Source organism: Rattus norvegicus, chromosome 18, assembly GCF_036323735.1.
Source record: "Rattus norvegicus strain BN/NHsdMcwi chromosome 18, GRCr8, whole genome shotgun sequence".
In the NCBI taxonomy this organism is placed as follows: Eukaryota; Metazoa; Chordata; class Mammalia; order Rodentia; family Muridae; genus Rattus; species Rattus norvegicus.
The window spans coordinates 54,307,094-54,331,021 of NC_086036.1; positions in this window are offsets into that span (position 1 = coordinate 54,307,094).

The window sequence follows — 23,928 nt, forward strand, 5'->3', positions numbered from 1 at the left end:
CCATTTATTTTTAAAAATATTTTGACAAATGCAAACATTTGGAAGGAAATTTTTAAAGAATTTTAGTTAAGCAAAAAGCAGGTGGGTAGATGCAAACAGATGAGATTTTACTTTATAAACTTTATTATTTAAAAAAACCTCACAAGTAAATAAAAATATCACTCAGAAAATTTAACCAGACCCAAAGTCTATACATCTGGAACTTCTAAAGAGTTAGAATAGGAACTAAAAATGAAGCTATATTGCTTTGCATTAAATTGACCTTACACTTTCAGTGATGAATATGAATGTGTATAATTTCATTCATGGTGTAAATTTTACTCTCATACTTTAAACCTTTTTTAAATTGTTATTTTTTCAATATATTATACTTACCCAAAAAAGTCATCAGATTTTGACTTTTTCAGGAATGAAGAGCACCAAAGAGCCTCAAAAATCTGATCTTTTAAATAAATATTAAGTACCAGCCTTAACTTCTTGAGGAAAGTCAGCCCCCTTGTTTAGTTCTCCGTAAATTTTAGTAAAACTTTAAGTGACTTAATCACATTCATGATGCTGCTTCTGGATTGATGAGATTGCTCAGCGAAGTGCTTGCCTATCAACAGCAGGGTGGCCTCTGTACCCACAACTCACGTCAAAACCTAGGTGTGGTGACAATGTTTATAATCCCAGCTCTGGAGATATGGATGGGCGGCAGATTCCCAGGGTTCCATGACTAGCCAACCTAGAGCCTCTAGGCCAGTGAGAGATTATACATCCAAAATCAAGAGTGGAATGTAGGGTGAAAGATCCTAACTCACTTCCAGGTTTGAAAATGTAACCCAAACCCGCCAGTACCTGATCACAAAAGCCCACACATCCCTGAGCCTGAAATTCTACCAATCCCTGGTCTCAAAATCTGAGGAATAAAGGCTTGGCTTGAAATCTCACCAATCCCTACCCTGGAAATCTCCACCCCAGAAAGCTCTCCCAAGAAACACCACATAGGACTGTCTCCTTCTCCTGCTTGGATCCCTGCTGCTTCTTGCCTGAGCAGAGATAGCTACCCTCTCCTGTCTCTCCCAATAAATCACATGTTTAGGGTTTGTGGTATTGTATGACTCTGTGGAGTTCCTTGGCTCCTTACTACCAGGATAGCTTCCATCAGAACTCTAACAGTTGCCACATCTCTTAAATTGCAAAACCCAAGGTTGTCTGCAGGCCTCCACTGACATGTGCATATACACACACCCTTGATGAAAATACACCCCCATGCCCCCACACATGCACACACCCACCCACACACACACATACCCATACACACACCCACACATACATACACATATACACACATACATACACACACATACCTATACACACACACACATACACACATACACATATACACACATACACATACACACACACACACACACACACACACACACACACACACACACACACTGTTTCTTTGAAAGCTTTGTCCCAAGTGTGACTATTTCACTGTGAGGGGTTTTAATGCCCTGACTGCAGCCTCCATAGGAAGTAGCCCTGGCAAACATCATTACTGACAGATTAAAGGGCAACATTAAAATGCAGCACTAAAACTGTCTGTGGAGTTTATGTTATGAATTTGCAATGCTTTCCTTCCTCAGGACACTGGTTGCTTAGTTTAAAGTAACTGCCACCTCCCTCTGTAAACTGTGGGACTCTTGACACTTTTATAGGTCAGACACAGCTTTGCACTTGCTAACGACACCTGTGACATACTTTTGCCATGTGGTGAAAAGGGCCTAAGTCTTAAAAGACTTAGGTAACACACCTGACCTTGTAAACAGCAATTGCTCTTACTTCTCCGTGGAATTACTGCAGTTTCAACAGTAACTGAAATCTTTATAAGCTTAAGGCCCTTCCTTCAATAAATATCAGATGGTTCGCCAACCTAGAGTATGTAACAAGTATTTTTTGCAACTTTTAAAATGTGTGTTTCTGGGTTTTACCAGAATTATTGAATCCAGAACTCAGTGTCTTGTAAATATTAATTTGTGACCGTACCTCTAGAACTCTAAATTGATATACAGGCACCCAAATAGATAAGATGGATGAAGCAAAGAAGTGCAGGCTGACAGGAACCGGATGTAGATCTATCCTAAGAGACACACCCAGAATACAGCAAATACAGAGGCGAATTCAAGCAGCAAAGCACTGACCTGAGAACGGGACCCCTGTTGAAGGGATCAGAGAAAGAACTGGAAGAGCTTGAAGGGGCTCGAGACCCCTTATGAACAACAATGTCAAGCAACCAGAGCTTCCAGGGACTAAGCCACTACCTAAGGACTATACATGGACTGACCCTGGACTCTGACCTCATAGGTAGCAATGAATATCCTAGTAAGGACACCAGTGGAAGGGGAAGCCCTGGGTCCTGCTAAGACTGAACCCCCAGTGAACTAGTCTATGGGGGGAGGGCGGCAATGGGGGGAGGATGGGGAGGGGAAGCCCATATAGAAGGGGAGAGGGAGGGGTTAGGGGGATGTTGGCCCGGAAACCGGGAAGGGGAATAATAATCGAAATGTAAATAAGAAATATTCAAGTTAATAAAGATTAAAAAAAAAGAACTCTAAATCATAGTTAGAATTGTGTCCTGTGTCTTTACTTTGAACTACATTTTCACCTGCCTTTCAATCTTCCTGGCTTGTCTCAAAGAGGAAGCCGGCCTGCAGCCTCTCTCTGGAAAGACATGGAACACCCATTCAGGCTGCTATGCTTTCTAGCTGAAATCTGGGGGTATTCATTTGTAATTTACCTGTTTCTGAGAACAGGTGGGGCCCACAGTCTTTGGGTCCCATTGGAACGCCAGAGAACAAAGCATTGGTTAAATGTGTGTGACAGCACCATTAGGAGCAGATGATGAAGTCAGCTAGAAGAAAGGTTTTGTGAACTCAAAGACAGATGATTAAAAGTCATCTAAAGGACCAATGAGAGAAGCTACCTTCAAGGAGGCTGCAAAAGCCAACAATCTGTGTTTTGGGCTGTGTTCCTTCTGTAAGAAGGAAAAATGAGATAGCTCAATTAAGTAAACGGTGTCTGAAAAGCAGCCAAACCCAGAGAGACGTATCCGCATCCAAAGCCAGAAATCCCTGAGGACATAAAAGGGAGGCACTAACCATTTGCTCACTAAACTGTCAAAGGCTACAGAACTCTGGAAGCATCAGCAGTAAAACGATTTCCTAGGTAGGTACATGGGAACCTACGTAAGACTGTAGGCAAACTTTATTTGTTTGTTTGTTTGTTTGTTGTTTTAGCAGAAAGCGTGCAGGCCTTTTGGGATGATATACTGAAAAGTCCGAAAGAAACATGCCCATAAAGAATACCCCACTTGGCAGACATGTTCTTCTGCAATAGAAATGGGATATCTTTTTGGTCAAACAGTATCTAAGGACCTCCATCACTATTGGACCTTCCTTCTAGAAGAGTTTCATCCAGTTGAAATGAAGGGTGCTAGGCAGTGCCTCGAGAACATCCGAAAGCACAAGATTCAGTGGTAAAGATAACTCTATAAGCAACATGATAAAATGGTGATAGGCAAGTTACCTTCACTTCTGGTACAGACTTTAAAAACACACAAGTATTAAAAATAGCTGTTGTTAAGCTGTATTAATGGAGCCCCAATTTAAGTAGGTATGGATCACAACATCAGAAGCATGATCATGTAGGAGAAAAGTGAAAAAATATAGGGTGTCCAACTCCAAGAAGTTAAGGCAGGTGCTACCATTACAACCTACTCTTCATAGGCTGTGCTACCTACAGAGATAAGATCTGTAGATGCTACATAAAAGAAAAAAAGAGAAAGGTGTCAAAGCCCATTAGCCCAAAAGACAGTGAAATACAGAGCAAGTACGAGAGTAAGAAAGTGGACTCGAACACTAGTGCAAAGAAATGGAAAAGAGCAATAACAAAAATGTATTTATCAATTATCCAAATATAAATGTCATAAAGATTCAAGATCCATGTTAGTAATGGACATTGAACTCTTTCTATATTCAAGTACACGCATAGGCTGGGAGATAAGAGACAGAAAAAGAGATGTTATGCAAAACAGGTGAAAGATAGTAGCAAGGCTACACTTCCCTAACACAAAACAGACTCACATTACAAAATACTGCTAGCGAGACAACGTGAATACATGATACTAAAACAACCACATCAACAAAAGGATATAGCAATTATAAACATGTATTACCTGACAAGAGACCGTTCAAGTCAGCAAATACTGACAAGTTTAAAAGAAGAGATTGGCAGCCATAGAACAATGGAGACTTCAATACTCCACTGTCAACAACGGATAGAATGTCCAGCCCTGAGTGTCCTGGTGCTCATTATGCGGCCCAGGCTGACCTTGAACTCCTGGCAGTTCCTTAGCCTCAGTTTCCAAGGTGCCAGAGTTACAGACCTACCTTTCCACACCTGGGGTAACTTTTTAAACAAGGAACTTTCACATTTCATTAAGCAATGTGTCAAAAATATAAAAGAAAATGGGCATAAGACATAAACACATAAAATTGAAAGAAAATAATTCCTAAAATGTATAAAATATATAAATTTTTGAGTATAAAAGTACTCCATAGTTACAGGAAGTCATGAAGTATTCTTTACTTTGACTCTTATCAGATTGGGGAAAAATTCAATAACGGTTGGCAAGGAAATGGAGAAATTGGCCTTTTATACTTTGCCCATGGATCATCAAACTTTATGGCACAATGAAAGTCAGTTTATCCAGTTCTGCTGTATTGGTTCTTTTTCTGGTGCTCTGATAAATCACCACAAGCAAGGCAACGTTAGGAAGGAGAAGTGTAATTTGGATTATAGTTCTAGAGAGATGTGAATCCATCATGGCAGGAAGAAACAGCCACAAGAGGCAGGCATGGCTCCAGGAACAGGGAACTGAAAGCTCCACCTTCAGATGCAGACACAAAACAGAGAGCCAACAGGAAGTGGCAGGAAGCCCCAGTGATGCGGTTTTCCCAGCAAGGCTTCATCACTACCTTAGGGTTTCAATGGACTTGAATCACAGGACATGGTAGTACTAAGAGATACCCCAAACTCATACACTCCAGATATAATCCATTTTACCTTCATTGTGAAGAGGCAATCCATAGTAATCTGGATCTATCACCCCTTCTAACACTGTTATTTCTTTCTTAGCCTATTTGTTTAAGGGCACTAGAAGCCTAAAATGACTAGGGGGACGCCCGAGCTTCTAGTTCAATGGAATGTTTGTTGTGGCTCCTAACAGGAGCTCTACTCCCTCTGGAATCAAACGTTCTAGGCTGGCAGAACTTAGGGTTGTGGGCACAGGAAGCAAAAACTTTCCTAGTGGGTCACTAAGAGTGACTATTCCCTTTTCCATCCCTTGATTTCTAGACCCGTGGATGCTGGCTATGGGAGAAACTACTATATATTGGATGCTGATTCAAAGCATATATTGCCTTCTGAAGAACTCTGCCCCAGCTCTCCATGCTGCTGCCATGCTAATTGTTTCTATAACTGTGTCTTCAAAGGGCCATTCCACCTTTGTATCAGGTCAACTGCTTCAGGATGGTGGGAAACATTTTAAGACCAATGGACTCCATAACTGTGGTCCCACTGTCACATTTCTCTGGCTGTGAAATGAGTTCCTTGGTCAGAAACAATGCTGTGTGGAATACCATGATGGTGGATAAGGCATTCTGTAAGTCCATAGATGGTGGTTTTGGCAGAAGCATTGCATGCAGAAAAGGCAGATCCGTAACCAGAATAAGTATGTACTCCAGTAAGAACAAAACATTGTCCTTTTCACGAAGGAAGTGATCCAATGTAGTCAACTTGCCACCAGGATGCAGGATGGTCACCTCGAGGAATGGCACCATATCTGGGACTCAGTGTTGGTTTCTGCTGTTGGCAGATATGGCATCCAGCAGCAGCTATAGCCAGTCAGGCCTGGTGAGTGGAAGTCCATGTTGTTTAGTCCAAGCATAACCCCCATCTCTGTCACCATGGCTACTTTGTTCATGTGCCCACTGGGCAATGACAGGGATGGCTGGGGAAAGAGGCTGACTGTCCACAGAATGGGTCATCTTATCTACTTGATTATTGAACTCCTCAGCTAAAGTCACTTTTTAATGAACATTTACATAGGACATAAATATCTTCATATCCTTTGTCCATTTGAGGAGATCTACTCATATACTTCATCTCCTTCCCCAGATGTCTTTCTCATCAGTTTTCCAATCATGATCTTTACAAGTCCCTGACCATCCAGACAATCCATTGGCCACAGCCCATAAGTCAGTAAACAATCATACATCTGGCTATTTCTTCTTCCAAACAAATTGTAATGCCATGTGTACTGCCTGAAGTTCCGCCCACTCTGAAGATTTCCTTTCACCAGTATCTTTCAGGATTGTCCCAGAAAGGGATTATGATGCTGCAGCTGTCCACTTCCGGGTGGTGTCTGGATAATGTGCAGAACTATCAGTAAATCAGGTCATAGTATCAGATAGTCATGATATCACTGTTCTTTGTTCAACTGTAATGATATAGACAGTCCATTTAGCTTGGTGGGATCTTGCTTTGAGGTCATCACTCCCTTAATTTCATTTAATATCCTGGAACATGGGGCTAAGCTCCATTCCACTTTCCATTTGATAACAGCCTGCTGAAGTGCACATTTGATTTTATAACTTGCTGGGTCTGATAGCACTGAGCTCATGATGGGCAGTTCTGGTCACATGGTAATTTGGTGTCCTATTGTCAAATGTTCAGTCTCTACTAAGGCCCAATAGCAGGCCAAGAAATGTAATTTGAAGTGAGATTGGTTGTCAGAAGATGATGTTAGAGCCTTGCTCTAAAATCCCAAAGGTCTCCTTTGTGATTCACCTATAGGGACCTGCCAAAGGCTCCATACAGTAACTTTATCTGTCACTGGCACCTCAAGTACCATCTGCTGGAATCACCTAAACCTCCCAGACATCACCAACTGTTAACCAAGTGTACAAGTAAGGGACCCTATGAAGGACATTTCTCATTCAAGCCACCTTCCTCGTTAGGATTTTTATTGCTGAGATGAAGCACCATGACCAAAGCAACTCCGGAAGGAAAGGGTTTATTGGGCTTACGCTTTCACACCACAGGAAGTCAGGACAGGAACTCAATCAGAGCAGGAACCTGGAGGCAGAAGCTGATGCACAGGTCATGGAGGGGTGCTACTTACTACCTTGTACTCATGCCTTGCTCAGCCTGTTTTCTTGTAGAACCCAGGCCCACCAGCCCAATGACGATACCACCCATAAGGGGGATGGACTCTCCACTATTAATTATGAGTTAAAATGTTCTACTGCCAGATATTTTGGAGGCATTTTCTCAATTGAGATTTCCACCTCCTAGATGACTCTAGTTCGTGTCAAGTTGACATAAAACTAGCCAGCACATCACCATGATCAACACAGTTTTTTAAAAAACAAACATTAAACCAGCAATCCCATTTCTGGGAGTTTATTCAAGAGATTCAACTAGACTTATATTGGGAGAAACATTTAACAGCCCATTAATTTGAGAAGTTACACAGTAGAACACTATTGGTAGCTTCTAAGCATCTACTAACAAGAGGGCTATTTCAATAAGTTATAATAGCATATTAAAAGTACCATAAAAGTCGGGGCTGGGGATTTAGCTCAGTGGTAGAGCGCTTACCTAGGAAGCGCAAGGCCCTGGGTTCGGTCCCCAGCTCCGAAAAAAAAAAAGAACCAAAAAAAAAAAAAGTACCATAAAAGTCAAATGGCTTTCTGTGTACTAGTTTTGGAAATATCTTCCACAGATAATGTGAAAACAAAGACTTCATGTACGAAGGTGTAGTAGAGACCACAACCCACACTAGATATCTCAGACTTTTACTCTATACCCTACAGAAAAACAAAAACAGAGTTTTTGTGTTACTTGAAAAATGAACCAAAACAGTATTTACAAGTACGGAATACATTTCTTTGTAAAGCCCCAAGGGGATGAAATCATACCCTGTGCAGGAAAAAAAAAAAGACAGAACTAAAGGTCACTATGTCAGGCAAAGGAAATCAGATGATGAAAGTTAAGGCTTGCATATTGACTTTCTTGTACAGTAGCTGGGGCAAGGGGTGTAACAAACATATTAGACTATTAGAGAAGATCAGGGGACCAAGCAAAAATGGATAAGAGGGTTAGAGAAAACTTTTGTAGACTGTAGATATGAGGATGATATACATTCCAACAGAAATTCACAGTAAAAATTATTGCTATGTATAATTTTCATTCACTGATGACTATAAAAGCATTCCTAGGATACCTACCAGGTATTATGCCATTGTCTTATTGTTAGGAAGCACCGGAGACAAAAACTTGCCCTTTTTTGGAATAGATATCCTGGACATTCCTTAAATTCAGCTCTAGATCCTCTGAAAGCTTTATTGATCCAGCAGTGTTGTGTGACAAAACTTTTCCTTGAGAGACCCAATACATACACAATACAGACATCTGCTCATCCCAGATAGGAAGCCCATATCAAACCAAAGTACAGGTACCACTAAAGTCTAACTTGGTAAATTAATGAGGTTACTTAAGAAGTATGAATGAGCTCTTGCTTTTGCTCTTGCTCTCTTGCTCTTACCCTCTTCCGCCTTTTTTCCCCTCTCTCCCCATTCCTCCATCTTCCCTCCACGTGCTTATGGCTGGCCTCTACTCCTCTCCTCTTCTACTCTTCTTCTTCTCTCTCTTGTCCCTCTCCCTTGTCTCATCCTTTCATTAAACCTTTCCACGTAGAAATAAAAAGGAGTATGAATGAGGGGTTTTATATATATGTCAAAGACAACCATGTAACAAAAGCTCACCCCATAATGTTTGACAGCTCACACAGCTGACAATGTAGATCATACTGCACAGTCTGAACAGGTTAGAGGGTATCCTTTCTATGTGACTCTGGTCTAAACCTCTTCGGGGCAGTTGGTTTCTGCTTCATCTAGGCTCAACCTGCCTGGCATGTTGCTATTTTAGCACATAGGGTCCTTAGCCAAACAGAAATGTTGGTGACAGTTGTTTACCAGTAGTCAACATGGCCCCTTTAGGCACTATGAAAATCAGCTAGCATGGTGAGTGTTTTCAGTACAGTCCCAATTTAATTTCTCCATGTCCTGTAGTTACAACATATACATGTGTTTTGGGCAATAGAGTCTTACCTTTGAGTTTTGCATACAACCGACAGCAGTAGCAATAGCCTTTATTATTTGTAGGACCTCAAGGGCTTCTGTGGCCAACAATTCACAGGTAATTCATCCTGTGAATTCACAGGGCAACTCATCCCTGGTGCTGGGTTTTATTTAATAATCTTACAGCCTCTGCAATTGTCCTTTTCTACCTATGTAGAGTGCCTTTTGAATTTTTAAATTAACCATGCCCCAGAAGGTTGTAAGGGAGGTGGAAGCACTATTGCACCTGGATGTCTCTCCAATGTTTTTTTTTTTAATTCATAAAACACTCAGAGATTGTTATTTATATAAAACAAAACCTTTTGTAGAAAATGGGCAGCACAAAGCAACATCCAAATCATGGTCCCATAGCAAACATCAGGTTTGCAAAGATAATCTTGCTGAAGCACTCTGAAGGTCTGTTGTAATCCAGTCTCAGCAAGTGTTGGGTGAACCCAACAAAATATAGCTTAAAAGACACCAAAAGACATAAGCAATAAACAGTCCATTTAATTGTATTATTTTCCCCACAGGTCAAAGTTGGTTACAAAGTATGGTTCGGACATGCTCACTGTAATCCTGAGTCATTGTCTTGGAGCTGTTCATGTAGCCTGCCTTCATTTCTCCATCCATGATGAACTCAATGGTACTGACTTAATCTGCTCAGACTTATTCAGTTACTTTAGCCTGGCTCTTTCCTGCTGTGTCTGCTGCCTCCCTGGGTCAGAGTGACCCTGGGTTGGCACTGTGGCTGTAGTCATAGCTATTGCCTTTCTATGCATCATACTCTGGATTGGAAAACCATCTCCACTCTTAGCATCACATTTTGCTGGAGCAGAAAAGCGTACCCTCCTTAGTCTGGGAGAATAATTACCACACCTGGAGCAGGCTTTGTTGTTTTTACCTATACTATTTTATCATGGCTCTCTTTTCAATGTCTTCCAGCAGTTCCTTAGCATACATTTTGGCTTTTGATCAACTTTTCCTTAGGCCTTACAGCTCAACACAAGCCTCGCCACATTTTTCTTCAAGGAGCCCTGATAGCTCTCTTTCTCTGTTTTATCTTCTTTTTAAATCTTCTCTAGGCTGTTCTCTCACTCTATGGTTACTATTTACATGCTATCCAAGTTACTGAGATCTGACAAAGCCTTTCCTATTTTGTAGAGTCCTTGCCCCACCAGGAGGCTCTGCAAAGTCAGTAAATTTCCATGCCAGTCTACAGGTCCCTGCTAGACCAACTTTTTCTAAAACTCCTCTGTGAACACAGGTCTATCTGGCCCTGGAACTAAGTTCAAGCACAGTTTGTCTCATTCTATGTTTCTCAATAGTGCCTTTCCTTTTTCCATGCTCCCCCATTCCCAGTCATTTTGGTGGGGACTTTGGATGGACATAAGGGAATAATGGCTCTGATAAGACAGTTCCTCAGGGACTAATTTCCCTCATACTGACTCAGGTTATGCCTTAAGTTAGTTACGTTAATCAATTTCTCTGCCTCCACAACAATAAGACTGATTCCATCTGTCCCCATGTCCCACAGCCTCACAAGCCAGGCCATGACAAGCTCTTCTGTTGTTTTCTTAAAAGACTTCCTTGATTACATAAGTTTAAGTTCTGAGTATTTCCTAGTCGCCCTAGTTTCTTAAACTGGATCACAATCAAGGCCCTCATCTATATGCTGGATGACAGATTTTTCCTCTTTCTCTACTGAAGGTCAGATATTTGAGATCTTTTACTCCTCTTTCATTCTCTCATCTAACTTGTCCAAACCAGAGGCTGTCAGGGAAGATGCTAGCTCCATCCCCCTTTCTTGTTACATTTGCTCTTTTAAACAGCTTCCTGATTTGCACAAACAAGTTCCTAGTTGGCTACCGGGGTTGGGGATTTAGCTCAGTGGTAGAGCGCTTGCCTAGCAAGCGCAAGGCCCTGGGTTCGGTCCCCAGCTCTGAAAAAAAAAAAACCTAGTGGCTACCATACTGGCCTCAGAACCATTTCTAACTACACACAAAAGTCTTGGAATCCTCTATTGCCACTTGCCAACAATCTCTACTCTTGTGTGCCAATCTCAAAGACTGAAAATTTCCTCTAAACTTTTATCTGTGTTTAGGGCATCTACTTATTCATGCCATGCATTCCATTCATAAAACAGACATGTCACATTCTACCACATACATGGAGATGGCCGTGCTGAGATTCTTCCCACAAACACTCCTAATCCTGATGGCTCAACATTAGTTGCATGTCAGACTACCTAGAGCAAGAAATATGCATCCACTGTCATAACACAAAGGCACATTAAACATATGCCATACAGGAAAGGACAACTGTATCAGAATTTCCCCCACAAATGCTCCCCACTCAGACTTTTTAGCCATGGTTGTGCACGCCTTACTACCCATACACAAGACCACTCTCTTACTACTCTCCAGCTCATCTTCGATTTTAGCATGTCCCTGGTTGGGCACCAATTATGTTATGTGACAACCTACATGTCTGCTCATCCTAGGACAGATCAAAGTATGACTACTACCACAGTCCAACTTGGTGAAGCAATGAATTTTATTTGGGTTACTTACAGTAGTATAAGTGAGGGGTTATTTACAGGAAAAGAAATGACTCAAAGACAATTTTAACACCAAAGCCTACCCTAGCATAGGAGACCTCAAAAGCTAGGAAACCTGGAACATACTGCATAGCTTGTAAGCAACTCAGCATGGTGGAGAGTATCCTTTCTAGGTGCCTTCATTGATCTAAACCTCTTCCAAGCAGCTTAGCTGGTTTCTGCCTCTTAAAAGCAGCTAGGCTGGGCTTAAGAGATTTCTGTGCAGCTTGGGTTGCCTGAAAGTCTTTTTTGTATTTTGGCTTTGCTTCTCTGAGAGGGAATTTTAACTTTTATTGCTTACTTTGACAAGGAGGGGGCCTACTGAATCTCGTCAGTTTGGGGGACTTTCTAAAACTTTTATGAGTTTAGTTCTTGCTTAAGGAGCTTCCCTACAAGATGAACTATTTTAATCTTAGAGGAAACTGTAACACAAGAGGCAATCTGTTGAATATCTATAGGACTTTTATTCTGCCTTCTTAAGTGCACATAACTTGTGGGGGCAAGGCTTCCCATGTGTTTGTCAGCTTTTCATTGTCCGGGCTTGTTCTCACTCACATCACTCACAACAAACATCCACCACAATTCCATTAATCTTTCATGTATCAAGCAGTTAAATCAGGGATATGATGGAGACCACTACCTCTGCAACATATAATCATGACTTTATAAGCAGTATGAGTTTGTGCCATGTCTCCTGGGACTTTTATCATTGATGCCTACCTAAGCATGAACTAGTAGAGTTCTAAGGCTACTATTTGTAATTATTTCATTGCTGTTGGTCTTACCATATAGGTTAAAAAGCAATAACAATAACAACAAAAAAAACTGATATGTATTCCACTTTCTCTTTACGGCTCTCCCTATTGTGTAGTCTAGAACTGGAGAGATAAGGACAGGGTTAATCTATACAGCCAGATGTACCACTGTCACATAGACTTGCTTTATTCCTGATTCTTATACTATTGAATGTGATGAATTTTATATTATAAATTCTTAACATACTAAAATCATTTTTCTGTTATAAGCTATGAGAAAATTGAGGTATTTCTTTGCCTTAGTGTATATTTATTTGAGTAAATGGCCATCAGTCCCCTATGGGAAATCTCTACTGTGTGTAATAGCCTAGGTACTGCAATGTTCTTTCACAACAGCCTCCTCTCCAGAGGAAAGGGGCAATCCTGTGTTCTTCAGGAGAATGGGAAACAGGGTCAAGAGGATGAAATGAGGACTGGCCTCCCTAAATTATTTTTGTGCAATGTAAAAAAAGCAAGAAGTCATAAGAGTAAGGAAGAGAATGTGAGAAAGCACATTCCTAACAAGACTGTGGATTAGGGAAACAGTAAAGTGTTTGCCATTGAAGCATGAGGACCTGTATTTGATTTGAAAGCCTAGAGTGGTGGCCCATCTTTGTGTCCCATATGCTGGGAAGGCAGAAGTAGGTGGATCTATGCAGTTCAATGGCCATCCAGTCTAGCCTAACTAGTGAGCACCAGGACAATGAGAAACCCTGCTTGAAAAAAAGAAGGTAGAGGGACCCAAGGAACCTGAACAAAGACACCAGAAGTTGAGCTCTGGCTTCCACATGAATGCATCCGTGTGCAGCTGTGCTCATATATGTAGTGTGTGTGTGTGTGTGTGTGTGTGTGTGTGTGTGTTACACATAAAGATGCAGCATACAGAGAGAGAGAGGGAGAGGAAGAGGAAGGGAGGGAAGAAGAAAGAGACAGAGAGAGAGGAAAGTTTTTGTCAAGATCTAGTTTACCACGACAGAACACATAGAAAAGTCTTCCCCATCATGATTAAAGTAGCAACAAAAAATCAAACAAACAAAAAATAAAACACACCTAGCATGCTTAATAAACCATAGAGTGGGAAGTTTTAAGAGAAATGGAGCCTCCATCCATACCAGTTCCTTAGGCTATAAAGAACTGACATATGAGAATTGATGAGGTTATTTCAGAAGTAGAACCACTCCCATGACTCTATTGTGCTTTCGAGAGGCTCAGTGACTGAGAACAAGGAACATTTCAGTGACTGAAACTATGAACATTTGAGAACCAAGCACAATAATGACTATTTTTGGAGACAATTGCAGAGGGTCAGATCTGACTCCTTCCTCCTCCCAAATGTGTTTAGTTATTCTAAACAACTTACACCATAACTGTCTGAAATCAAGGTGTGTTATAAACTTTTGACCTGAAACTTAAGCTATTGGAGATCCAAACCAACCTTATATTTTCTGCAAGATAACTTTACATTCTTAACATGCAAAAATGTTGCTAACTAAAATAGTTTCAGTGTGTAGATGCTCTGGCAGTTGACTGTACTTCTAAGGATCTTCTCGTGTGAGCCACAAGGCAGATCTCTTGGCCTGAAAGACGGATATTCATCTTTCAATGGGTTTGTGAATTGTAACTTGAATCAGTAAAGCAGCATTGAAATTGCAGTGGATTCACTGTCTTTGAGGAGAGAACAGAAAGCTCAGAGGGTAAAGGGATCAGATGATGAAGTTGCTTATTTACTTGTACTACCAAATTTGGGACGGACCTCATCATTTTCACCAGACTCTTTTTTTCTTAAATGTGTTCATAAGTAGATGTCTGAAGAACCAGTTTCTACAGACATGAGTTCTTTAAATGGTCAATGACATAATGAAAATTAAAGCAAGAGTTCCAAACAGTAAGAGCTGCAGTGTACAGTATTATATCATCATGCAAATGAGCTAAAATATTGAAAATGGGCCATAAAACCTCTGCCAAAAGGGTAATAACATAATGGAAAAATTCTTCTCAGATCAAAGGTAGCAAAAACAGTAGCAGTGCTTTTCCATATGAGCAGGGAAATCCTTGCAAGAAAAATACATATGCATTAATTCAAAGCACAGACAGCAATTCTATGAGCTCGATAGCAAATATTTGGTGATTAGTGGGCAAGTCAAATCATTAGGCTTACAAGGAAAGTTTATGATGGTCAGTTGTTCTTAATCAACACCAATGCAGCTGAGTTCGTTATTTTCATATTTTCACACAGCCTACTAAAACCCAAAGGAAAAAATGTTTGAAACGCTTATAACTACTGTATGTTATGATTGAATTATTATAGCATAGGTCATATGTGCTGACTGAAAACCTGGAGACATTTACAGCAAATGGAGGTGTCAGCAAAATGAGTGAACATTTTATAATTCCTTGGGAGGAGTAAAACAACAAGGGCAAACAAATTTCAAAGTGTCCTGTTCTCTTCCACTGGACTACAATAACACAGAGCTAACCCTGGGCTTGTGAGAAAAACGTCAGACAAATCCTGACTGAGAACATTCTACAAAAATGGTTACCATAGATCAAGGTGATTAAATAAAACATATCACTGTAATGCGGTATCCTGGGTGGGATTCTGCAACAGAAAGGGGACTGAAGAAAATGCTAATGGGTTCTGATAAAGAAGGAACTGTAACAATGATATCATCAGCATCTATCCCTTAACTCTACCAAATATACCACACTGATTTAAGACGTTACAATAGTGGAAACTGGATATGTGTACAGGGAAGCTGACTGATTGATCCAACTTTTCTATCAATCTAAAGGCATTCTGAAGTAAAAGTGTATTTTAACAACTTTTCTGGGACCTGTGGTATGGTTTAGTGGGTAGTAGTACTTGCCCAAGTCTGCTGACCTGAGTTCAATGCCTGGAATCTACGTGGTAGAAGGAAAGAGCCAACTCCTACAGATGGTCTTCTACCTTCTACCTGGTGACCACAGCAAGAACCATGCTTCCCATTAAATACACGAAATGGATGGATGGATGGATAGATGGATGGATGGATGGATGGATGGATGGATGGATGGATGGATGGATGGATGGATGCTGGATGTTAAACACACACACACACACACACACACACACACACACACACACACACACACAGAGAGAGAGAGAGAGAGAGAGAGAGAGAGAGAGAGAGAGAGGAGAGACCCAGTCCCTATTATCTTTTCAATCTGTGACAATGTGGCCATGACTTTAATAGTGCCTATTTAATATATGTTCAGACACTTTTTATGCCTCTACAAGATCTTCAGGATGTATTGTTCTTTGCACTCTACCCATTTTGTACAGCAGCCACCCCAGTGATCCATCCCTGTTTCCTCCTATAGGGCAATGAATCAGAGTTCATACCTGTGTGTGTGTGTGTGTGTGTGTGTGTATGTGTGTGTGTGTGTGTATGTGTGTTATACATAGGTAGATAGGTAGATAGATATGTGTGTATGTGTATGTGTGTTATAGATAGATAGATAGATAGATAGATAGATAGATAGATAGATAGATAGACAGACAGACAGACAGACAGGTATGAATCAATGCTTTGAATCTCCACCTCTAAACCATGACCCTGTAAAACACCACAGATATCCTTGGCTTATTTGTGCCTGCTCTATCCACATGAGGTTCTTTTATTTAGCTATTTTTCCTTCAGAATGACTATCTCCAAGTGCAATATACATTTAGTGGCTCTGTAAAGCCATACAGAATATTGATATTTGAATATATATTTAAATTATATGGTTTTAATTTACAGTTATCAGATACAAATGAATGTTAAGATACTTTTAAACAGCAATTAAAATCATTACAGCTACAGATGACTTTTGAAAAGACACAGTATGAAAGAAACATATCTGCAATTGGAGTTTTATGCAGTTTATGTGTTAAATGATTTCACAATTGTTATTTTCAGTCTACAGTCTGTTACAGACAATGGGGATTGTTCTTGCCTATTAATGTGCAGAGACATTTTTAAAAGATTTATTTATTTTATGTGTGCGAATGTTTCTCTGTCACATATAAACGAGCCCCGTGTGCATTTCTGGTATCTAAAGGAACAGAAAAGGGCATCAGATCCCCTCAACTGGACAATGGGTGAGTGTAAGCCACCCCATGGATGTTGGGAACCAAATCTGGATTCTGTAAGAGCAACAGATGCTCTTAGCCTCCTAGCTATCTTTCCGACCCCTGCAGCAATTTTTTTAAACTTCTTTAACAATCAAATACTAGGGTGTGTCCACTGATCAACACATTACATATTCCTTAAAATCTGACAAAGAACTTTCTTTTGATGAATAAGTTCTGAAATTTTGGTTTGGTTTTATCTGGCATCTAATATTATGGCTTGCTAACTCTACTCTTATTTCAACTTAAATTTCAATAGTGAAGAGAATCTGGAGTTAGGACTTTGGGTTTTATTACAGTTTCCCTATTAAATCAGTTGAGCGGTTTGAGTAACTCAACTCTAAAGCCTTATTGTCTTCATTTGTAAAATAGAGACTCATTATAAACTTACTTTGATAACATGTTTTAAAGGCTGAGGAAAACTGACAAATATAAAAGTTTTGAATACACTCAAAGGAGTTGCTGTATCTGCCTACACAGGATATAAAAATCTATGTAGTCGCTATTTTACAAAAACCAGAAACACTGTGATTTTTTTTTGTTTTTGTTTTTGTTTTTGTTTTTGTTGTTGTTGTTGTTTTGCGTCAACTTGGTTAAATTTGAGAAATCTAGTAGATAAGGGAAGCATACCTCTGGGTATGTCTGTGATGGCAGGGTCTAGACATGATTATTCCCTGAAGGATCTGACCTTCTTGGTGGCTAATCCATTGCTTGATTCAAATTTAAGTGGCCTACTGAGAAATAGTAGAACTGAAGAAGATGGGACCTAGTTGGAGGAAGAGAGTTATCCTAGTTCTTCTGGGTACATCCTGAGAAGCATATGTTAATTCAACCTGTTATCCTTTTCTATATGCTGGTTGTCATGGAGTGAGAATCTTTGCTTTGTCAGCAATGTTGCTCACCTCACCGTAAGCCAAGAAACAATATCGCTGGCCAACTATGGATCGTTGCTCCCAAAACTGTATGCCCAGATCAAACCTTTCTTCTTTAAGCTGATTCTGTCAGGTACCTTGTCAGAGCGACAAACTTCTGACTAACACAGTACCTGTTTTCCAAAACACAGGAAAAATTCAATGCAACGCTTTTCCTTGCATGAATAGATACATTAATCAAAACAAAAGAGTATTTAGATTTATAGCCACTCCCTGATGAATTTATGGTGTTGGGAATGATGAGCACAACTGCATTCCTTATAGAAATGATTTCAGTGGAGTATCATTCTCACTTGGATTCCTGTCAAAGTTAAGCTAAGTAGGGGGTTCTTACCTCCTATACCCCCATCACTCCATTAACCAAAAACAATCATATCAACTAGCTCTAAGAAGGTACAGCACAGCCTGGAGGAATACACTTGGTCTGGGACCCTTTAGGTTTTCTTCAGCAAAGTCACTGACAAAGACCATGGTTCCTCATCTTTGGAGAACGTATTTGAGTTTGCCGGCCTGGAAGCAGAGACACCAAGAAGCTCAGTGGTGCTACATTCCCAGAGGTGATCTGTGCTCCAGCTGATGGTGCTGCTTAGAACCTGGGAAAAAATTCAATTAATAAAAAACTTAATTGCTTCAGGCAGGTACAACCCAGGGAAGCAAGAAAATCCTAAGAGTCCTTGCATTTTAGAAGACAGAATATGGACATGAGAGGAATTGCCTCTGAGGGTCTAGACAAAAATGGGTCTGAGCTAGATGAGGAAATTCTCATGCCAGTAGGGTTTGGGAGTAGGGCTAAGTGTTTCTCAAGCTCTCTGCAGGGATGAAATAGCAGTGAAAGAACACAAACAAAAATTTTAGCATCGGCTGCAATGACACAGATTGATGCTCACAGACCAGATGGAGAAGTGGTCTTTAACACAACAGACGAAAGAACCATATCACAGTGACCAGGGTCTCAGTCCAATTCCTGCAAGCTTGGGTGTGGCTTGATACAGTCCCCAGCTTCACGTAGGTTTCAATTCTCTCGTGTTTATGGTTGGAAGAGAGAATTAGTTATTTCTTCATGATAAGTATCTAACATAAATGCAACCTGTCTCATTATCAATTTAAAAGGTTTAAAATATGTATATATCTGAAATATATAAGGAAACATGGGATTTGAGATAGATTCTAAAAATAAGTTAAATCAATTTAGAGTACCAGCTACATATGTAAAGGTATAAAATATGCATCTGTGTGATCTAACACAATAATTCAGAAAAATTTTATGCAATGATGATATTGAGTATTTAGTTAGTTTTCTTGCAATTGCAATTTGAATTTCCCAAGATTGTTTTGTACTAGATAAAATACTTAGCCTGTCCTCTGGAAACCAGTGAACTTTTTAAAGGGCTTTAGGAAAAATGTTTTGGTAGGATGATTTTAAAACTGAAATGAGTTCACTTTAAAAATAATTAAAGGCTTGAGATCTTGCCCATAAATTTATTTTAAAAGTCTGTACACATTTTAACACTCAGATATCCTCTCTTTTGTGTTTGTATAGTTTTATGTGTACCCAGTGTACAGACTTGTAAACAAAACACGTTTTGATTTAAACCATAAGTGCAAAAGTGTAAACAAGGCATGGTCACAGCAGCAAACTAAAGTGCAGTGTATTTGTGCTTTCTTGCATAGCACTTGCACACAGATGGCTTCAAAGCAGCATCTGACTCATAGCAAGCCTCTCTCCTTTTCACGATACGTTATAGTACTGGAATGCATGTCTACATGTCTTCTGCAAATAATGAGAGCAGAGAGACGGGAAGGTGTTGGGTTGATTTTCTAAATTGAGGTAGGTGCTGTGGATGCAGAAATGCAGAATGCCTCTAAAATATGGGGTGGCAAGGGAACAGACGCTGTCCCTGGGGTCAGAGAACGCAGTTCCACTGGCACTCTGATTTAAATATGTCTGACATCCAGGGCTGCAAGGTAAGTCTGTGCTGTTACTAGCAACAAAGTTTGCAGCCATTTGTCACAACAACCACAATTCAGATTGTTACCAGTTTCTCAGACAGAAGATTATTGTAAAAGGGGAACTTTGCTAGCTCACAGGGGTGTTGTTGTAAAAATATAGAAAATGGGTTTCTTTTACCCTGCTAGGTCCAGCACTGCAGTGCCCCAAGATGTCTGGTAGATATCTTGCCAGAAACACACATCCCAATTCCATGGCGGTTTAGTGTCTCTAGTTGCCAAACACTCTCTTGAACTTAAATCGCTACATGAAAGAACACACAACAAAATAACCTCTGATCCAATTGGTAAGATATAATTGCCCGCCGAAACATACAAAGCCCTATACACATCCATTCCTTTAAGAATAGTTTTAACAACCTGTAAATACAGAGTGGAATCTAAATGTCAGCCACCATGTTCTCTCCGTGGCTTCTCTCAGTCTCCTCTAGTCTCCTGTCCTTTCCATTCCAGTCTCCTCCTCTTCCCTCAAACTTTTCTCCTGCCCATCCTTCCTTCTCATCCAATGACAGTCCTCATTCTATCTTGTACCTGTCTCACCTGTATGACATCATCCCACACAGGGGGCCTGTCCTATCCCATTTCTGAAGTCCTTGAAAACTGCCTATGCTTTCATAGGGTTGTGAATGAACCTGTTGAACATGACAGCATAAGAAGAGGTCTGGCTCCAGCAGGCCATTGGAACTAGCCCTAATTCATCTCAGGTTAGTATCTCTCCCTGTGCTCTCTACTAGCCTCGAACTCTCTGGTTCCAGCCACTCGGTAAAATCAAGACTCAACCAACTGTAACCCAACAATCAGATTTACCTGTTAAATTCTCAATCCACAATGCATCCACACAGTAAACTTACAACCAATGATATAAACCACCCACCTAATAAGATATAATTTGCACATCTAGGCAATACAAAACATCCATCCTATACACATCCATCCATTAAGAATGGTCATAACACTCTGTAATATGTGCAGAGAGGAATCGTAACATCCACCACCATGCTTTCTCAGCTGCCCCCTCCTTGCTCGGGTCTCCTCTGTCTCTCGAAAACTTTTCTCCAGCCCATCCTTCCTTCTCGTCTAATGGCAGGCCTCCTTCTATCCTGTACCTGCCTTCACCTGCATAATGACTTCAACTTACATCCTGCCATGATGATAATGGACTAAACCTCTGAAACTGTAAGCCAGCTCCATTTAATGTTTGCCTTTGTAAGAGTTGACCTGATCATGTTGTCTCTTCACAGCAATAAAACACTAACTATGAAACCTATTCATAGGAAAGACATTTTTATTTGTAGTCACAAATGAACAGGGAAAGGATATGTTAGTAATTTATTAAGGTAAAAGGAGAAAAAAATCAAATTTTTACCCTGCTTCCCCATAATTGCTTTGTCTTCTTTCTTTCTTCTCTTTCTTTATCACTCCTGAAAAGGAAACTCAATTAGAGCGTTATTCCCAGAAAGAAAATCAACACAAACCGTCTGTGTAGATCTAGTGGTATATGGTGTGAGAAACACTAAAAGGGCTAGCTAAAACACACCCCAGAGTTTCAAATTCTGTAAGTGCAGAAAGAAGCCTGGGAATTGAGTTGTAACATCTTCCCAGTGAGCTGATTTTACTGGTCCAAAGCCACTCCTGAGAACCATTGCCTAACCCTAGGCAACAGCCCAAAGTGCTCTATGTGCATTAAACATGGATTCCTTCCTCCCTCAACACCCTGCCTCCTAGATTCCGATAAATAAATTGAAGCCAGAACTGAAAGACCAGGTCTACAGGGAGGATGTTTGACCAGTGCGCCAGAATGGGCGTGAAGGACTTGGTCACAAACCATAGTTTACTAGTTACTAACTCAGTGCCCACATGAACCAGACAGACAGGATTAATGATCCCTCCACTTCACAGCCAACTGTCTGTAAACATGTTCATTGGAACTTTTACTACGTTCTAGGGTTAAAAACGCCCCACAGTTTTGTGACCAACCACATCCTGTGAACGATTTTTCTTTCTTGTACACGCACTTCTGAAATAATTATGAACTTTTGTTCCATAACTGTGGAGAGACTACCTTGAGTCTGTATGGAAGTGACACCTGTCAATAATAAATCTGATGACCTACAGCTAAGGCAGGAAATAGGAGGTGGGACACCGGGCAAGCAGAAAGGATTCCGGCAGGAGATTCAACAGGAAAGACATGACAGACAAACTCATGGTATCTGGGCATAGATAAGTCGTCTCGTGGCAGAATATAGATCAGACTACATAGGTTATTTAAGCTATGATCTAGTCAGAGAAGAGCCTAGCTGTATGTCCAAGGTATTAGTAAATATATTTGAGAGTCTTATTTCTGAGAACATGGGGCTGGGAGGAAGGACAACCTAACTTCCACACCACAGCTGTCCTCAATCCGAACCTTGGCATTTACCAGTCTTTGTTCATTTTCTGTAAAAGAAAAGGAAAGAAGGAAGGAAGGATTTATTTTACTCAAAGTCCCACATACCAGAATTTCCCAAGATATCAGCTGACCACATTTCTGATCCCAGTGGTTGCCATCCTTGTTTTTCTACTTAAGTACTCAAATCAAAGCAGCACCCTAGTTTCTTATCTGATAGAGCCTTAAAAATCCCCTTCTATGCTTCCTCAACACCCCTTGATGCCCTAAAATTTCATACTTCATGTTCAACAGTCACAGATCTTCACCTTTATCCCACACATTAAGTGGATTCTGCACAAAACCAGATCGCACGAAGCTCAAGTGTTAAAAGCGGTTCCATCCATCTCTTGCTTTTGAACTGCACATTTTTCATTCAAAGCAAAGCAACCGAAATCCTCGGAGTCACTTAAGAGTAAACCTACTTGATGTCTTTGAGCTGTTTCTGTGTGCATTGCCATCTGGCTCTGTTTTCATTATCAAGAAGTACAAGTGAGATGGGAGGAATATTCACATCAGCTTTCCAACTTCAACATTATCTGCATACTAGGATGGCTGCCAGCTACTTCATAAGAGACCCAAGAAGCCAGAGTGGTTCCTAAGAAACTTTAAGAAAAAAAAAAGAGATTTGTTTTCTGCATATCCACCATCATTTCTCCTCTTTCCTTTCAGCCGCATGATGTCCTTACACCTTGCTTCTGGCTTCAGGGTCTGCCTGGAATGAGCACGCAGGATGTTTCTCATTCTACTTCTATTACTGAACTTTCTGTAGCCTTAATTTGGCTAAGGAAGTTGGTGCTAAACACTCCTGTACAATACGTATGCTCGTGTTCATGGGATTGGGTTTTGTAGCAATACGTAGAACTAACCAATTGAATCTAAAAGAAGCATGTGATACAACTGTTTGAACTAAGAGTGTCAGTGACTTTTAATGCTATTTTTTTTACTGTTTATTAACTGATGTTAAAGCTTTAATAATTGGCAAAATAATTTTAGCTATATTAGAAAAGGGCAAAATGATTGTATATATGTATGTTTTAAAAAGAAATTGCCTCCACCTGTGGCAGTAAACTAAGTGGTTGAACCAGTCTTCCCGCTAGGAAGATTCGAGAGCCTGCATAAAGCATGTTGTAAATGTCATTGTTCCTAGGTATATGACTACAGGAATCTAAATCAGCAAACAGTACAGATTCTGGCACACGTATTTCCACTGTGACAATATTCACAAGAACCAAGTTATGGACTCATGTCAGGTGTTCTTTAACAGATAAATAGGTAGACAGTATGGTATATAAACACATGAAATTGTATCCAGGCATTCCACTAGAAAAAAAAAAGAATTACTATATTAAGCAAAGCAAGTCAGCCTCACAAACAAATACTGTTTGTTTTCCTCACATGTAAAATGGCTGGAGGGGAGATGGGAACAAGAACGGGAAATAATGAATATGATCAAATTTCTTTATAAATGTATATGAAAATGGCATGTCAAACACTATCACTGTGTGTTAACTAAAATGTAGTAAGTGTATTTGAAGAGGCTAAGATTTATTGGATGAAGTGAAAGAAATACAAAGAACTGAATTGAGCAATTGAGTCTCTTCGACCCTGGGGTCTTTGATAAGTGGCAGGGATGCTAAGAAGAATTGCTAAAAGACTTCTTACTCATGGTGCAAAGGCTGGGCTTCCGAGCCAGGCCATTGTGAAGATGCTTCTGTGTAGTTAATCCAATTTAAAGCCATCCCCATCTAGCTTACAAACGAATGAGGCTCACACAAGGGTTATTTC